Here is a 4,109-nt window from a genome sequence, read left to right on the forward strand (position 1 = left end):
GGACTGTAGCCCACCAGGCTCCTCCGTCCATGGGGTTTTTCAGGCAAGAGTACTGGAGTGGGGTGCCATGTTAACAATCTGAAGCTAAAATTTCGTGTGGGGTCAACAGGGGAGGCTTGGGGGAGATGTGAGACATGGAGACAGATACAAGTCCACTGGGAGCCTTGCCTTGTTCTGAGGGCATCTAGGCCCAGGCCGCTGCCAGAAAAGCGTAAGTTTAAGTCTACAGGCAATCAGGAGAAGATTGGAAATGGAATGTAAATATTTCAAAGCAGTTAAGGAAACAATGGAATGAGAAAAACTTTTTCTGTAAAATAAGATAAGAAAGGGGGAAAGCAAATAAAATAGAAAATATGAAGTAAGATTTTATTTTATCACAAATCACAATAATGTCAATGGGTTAAGTACATGTGTTAAAAGATTAGGACTTTCAGGTGGAATTAGAACAAATAACAAAAAAGGCTGAAAAAAAAAAACCCTATCATAAATACCAAAAAATGTAACTAATGCAGTATATATTATAGAAAATAAAATTCAGGGCAAAATATTTAAGAGGGACAAAGGAGGGTATTTCTAATTGGCGAATAGAAAAGCTCACAAAGAACACAGGAAAGCCATAAACTGCAGTACAGTGAGACACGTACAAAGCAAAAAGGAATTTGTAAACCCAGAATCCTGGTGGGAGGCCTTCCCCTCCAGCTGTGTGTCCCCCTCCCACCACCAGCCCCCACCCCTGTTCCCCCAGGCCAGAGGAGGTGCTGAGGCCTGATGGGGCGTTCCTTCCGGAGCCTTCCATCTGTGAGTCTCTGACGCTGAAGAGCTCGCAGTGTCTCTGCCTCTCTCCCTCAGGCCCCTCCCAGATCTCCTGGATCCTTCTGGGCCCTCGTCAGGTCAGCCTCTTCCTCTGGCTCAGCGTGGCCAACGGCTTGAGCACCTGTGCTACCTGCGTCTCACAGAGGTAGAAGTCAGTCCCCCATCCTCCGTGTCTGGGGGCTCCGGAGGGGGAACCGGTGCTTGACTCAGGGCCAGTATGGAGCAGGTGCCCAGACACAGTCCATGGAGGAGAACAGCTCACGGATGTCGTCCTGAGAACAGCTCTGGGTTGTGGCCCTGTCCCCGCACACGCCTGGCCTGCGGTGTGAGATATTAGCCCAGCCTGTAGATAAAGACGCAAAGGTTCAGGGAGGCAAGGTTTGCAGCCGATTGGCCACAGGCCTGGGAGGAGGCCAGGAGGAGGCCGGGCACTCCTCTCCACTCCGCTCCGCAGACAGTCTTGCCTCAAGGACGCTGGGGGAGCTGCCAGCCACCAGCAGACCCTGAGAGCAGCCTCCGCATCTGACTCCGGGGTGACTGCCTTGAAGTTGCAGTGTTCCTTCAGACCCCAGCAGCACCAGGCGCCTGTGGGCCAGAAGGGGCACACAGACATGGGCCCGGGCCGCCTGCAGGCTCCGTCCCCCCCGAGGCTGCGGGCTGGCCTGCTGCCTCCTGCTCTGGGCACACCCGTCTCACGTGTGCGCCAGATAAACAGCCAGACTCTGCTGTGCAGAAGGCACAACAGTGCACACATTACTTTGCAATTTGCTTTTCAAATTTTGCTCTGTGATGGTTCATCCTTCAAGCCGAAGCCCGGAGCCCTGGCTCCTTCTGTCTCGTGTGTACATTTTTCCATCGAGAGGAGGCACGGGAGTGTATTCAGCCTGGCCCTTGTTAGTAAACATTCTGCTTGTTTCTGCGTTTGGGAGGCACAGAGCGTTGTGATAAACATTCATGGACATATGTCCTTACAAGAGAAGAGCCGGGGGGGCTGGTTCTGAGAGGACGGAGCAGAGGCAGCTTCTCAGATGTGCCCCCAGCCCCCAGCCCCAGCTGCTCTCCCTCTGCAGCCGGAACCCCGCCTCCTGGCCTGGACACGCCTGCCCCCCGCGCCCACTACTGACCTTTTGCATTTGGAGTGACTTCCGTTTTGCTTTGTGTCTCCTCACTGCCCGAGTGCAGGCACCATTCTGTATCCAGGCTTATGTTTCCACTTGCATGAACCGTCCGTTTATCCTTCATCTCCTCAGTCTGCGGGAGCTCTTTGTACAGGCGGGGAATTAAACCTCCTGATTACATGGGCTGTGCGCGTTTTCTGTTGCAAATGGAGAGACAGCTGTGCAAGTTACAGGCCCCGGTGTTTGTCTTTAGACTCAGCACTCATATATTTTAAACACACAAATGTAACATTTTTATATTTAATATGTAATATACTCATGTAATAGGCTTCCTTGTACCAGACAGTAAAGAATCTGCTTGTGAAGCAGAATCCCATGGACAGAGGAGCCTGGTGGGCTACAGTCCATGGGGTCATACAGAGTCAGACACGACTGGGGCAACTAACACACACACACACACTAATGTAGTATTTAAAAAATTGCTAATGTATTTTACTTTGCCACAGAGGATTTAACATTTGTCTAATGGCTGAACCGTTCTCTTTTTTTGTGACTAGACTTCCTGTCTTGGCTGAAGGTGTCACCCTTACCTGGAATTATGCAAATAGTCTTATATTTTTTTCTTATTGGATGTTTTTTTTTTTAGTTTTGCATTCTGGTCCTTTAAAACAGACTAAGTTTATCCTTGTATTGGGATGAGGCAAGGGTTCAGCGTGCTTTCCTCCCCACCTCTGATGGGCTATGGCAACCCCGCTGTGCAGTGGGCCCCGCCCCCCGCCGGCCCCACTGGATGGATGGGCCAGTCTTTCCTCTGCGGGTTCCTGCGCTTGGACCGTGTCTGGCCCTCTAGCCGTTCCCCTGGGTGGTTCTACACCTGTTTCATGGCAATACTTAACACTTTGCAGAACGTTCTGACAATCACGGAAAATCCGTTCTTTATAACTAAACTTTAAAGTAAAAAAATAGGAGTTGGGTTGGAGTGGCAACACCCTGCAGGTTTCTCTGGGAAGGACTGGCCTTCAGTGGCGGGAGGATGGCTCACCCAAAGCTTGGTGCTTCCCTCGGGGCCTCCAGCCTCGCTTTCTGTCCTTCCGTGGCGCGGATGTCCCTTTGTCTCAGCCATGTGCCCCCTCCAGTCTCCTCGTGGTCGGGGACTTTGCGGCCGGTGTTCCATTCCCAGCGGTCGGCTGGTTCCTGGGGGGCTGGGATGGGCCACACGGAGGCCCCGCAGGACCGAGGTCACCTGCCTGTGACCACCAGCCGCCTCCCCGTACGCCAGTTTGGGGCAGCTGAAGACGGGGGCCAGCTCCTCCAGTGCCTCCCGGGGTGGAGTCCATGTCCACTGACCGGCCAGTCTGGGGGTGAAAGGTCCAGCCCCGGCTCCAGTCTGGGACCCTTCTCGGGGGGCCGCCGCGGTGGGGTCAGCCGGCTCGCGTTGCCTCTGAGTCACTGAGTGACGTCTCCAGGCCTCGTCCTGCTGCTCCTGTTCACTCACGGCTGCTTTCCCAGGAGGCCCCTCGCCCGCTCCACAAAGCACAAAGCCCCGCGTCTATTTCCCGCCCATGAGGTCCCAGGAGTCAGTTGCAGACACGGGATGGAGGTGGGACCGGAGGCCTCGGCGCCGCTGCTGGTGGCGAGGTCGTGCTGGGACGCCGCAGCCCCGGTGCCTGGGGTGCGACACTGGCCGGGGCGCCGTGGTTGCTGTGCCCCATGCTGGGCACTTGGTGGCAGGAACGGGGTCACAGCAGCACCGCGGGATCAGACGGCTGCTGCCGCCGCAGGAGAAGGCTGCCCAGCAGCTGAGCCACCTGCGGTCCGGCCGAAGGCCAGCGTGAGAGTCCGTGATGAGGGCGGAAACTGTGGGGGACCAGACCCAGGGCTTGGCTTCAAGGAGGTGGGGTTCTTGACCTCGGCAGGCCTGCCCCGCGGCCCCCGAGCTCTCTGGCGGAGCTGCTTCAGAAGCTGGGCTCAGTCCCCCGGCTGCCCTGAGCACTGCCCTCTCCCTGTGCCTGGCGAGGGGTCACCTCTGCCCGGGACCGCTGCTCCCTGTGACTGGTCAGTCCTGGTGGCCAGGGGAGGCCCGGGCCCCAGGGGCAGCTGAGGCCACCCTGGGAGCCCATCCTGGTCTGTCCTGACCTTCCCCCTGTGGGTCACCGAGCCCTTCCCGTCCCCCAGGGG

Source organism: Bison bison, unplaced genomic scaffold (genome assembly GCF_000754665.1).
Source record: "Bison bison bison isolate TAMUID 2011002044 unplaced genomic scaffold, Bison_UMD1.0 scf7180017846976, whole genome shotgun sequence".
Lineage (NCBI taxonomy): Eukaryota > Metazoa > Chordata > Mammalia > Artiodactyla > Bovidae > Bison > Bison bison.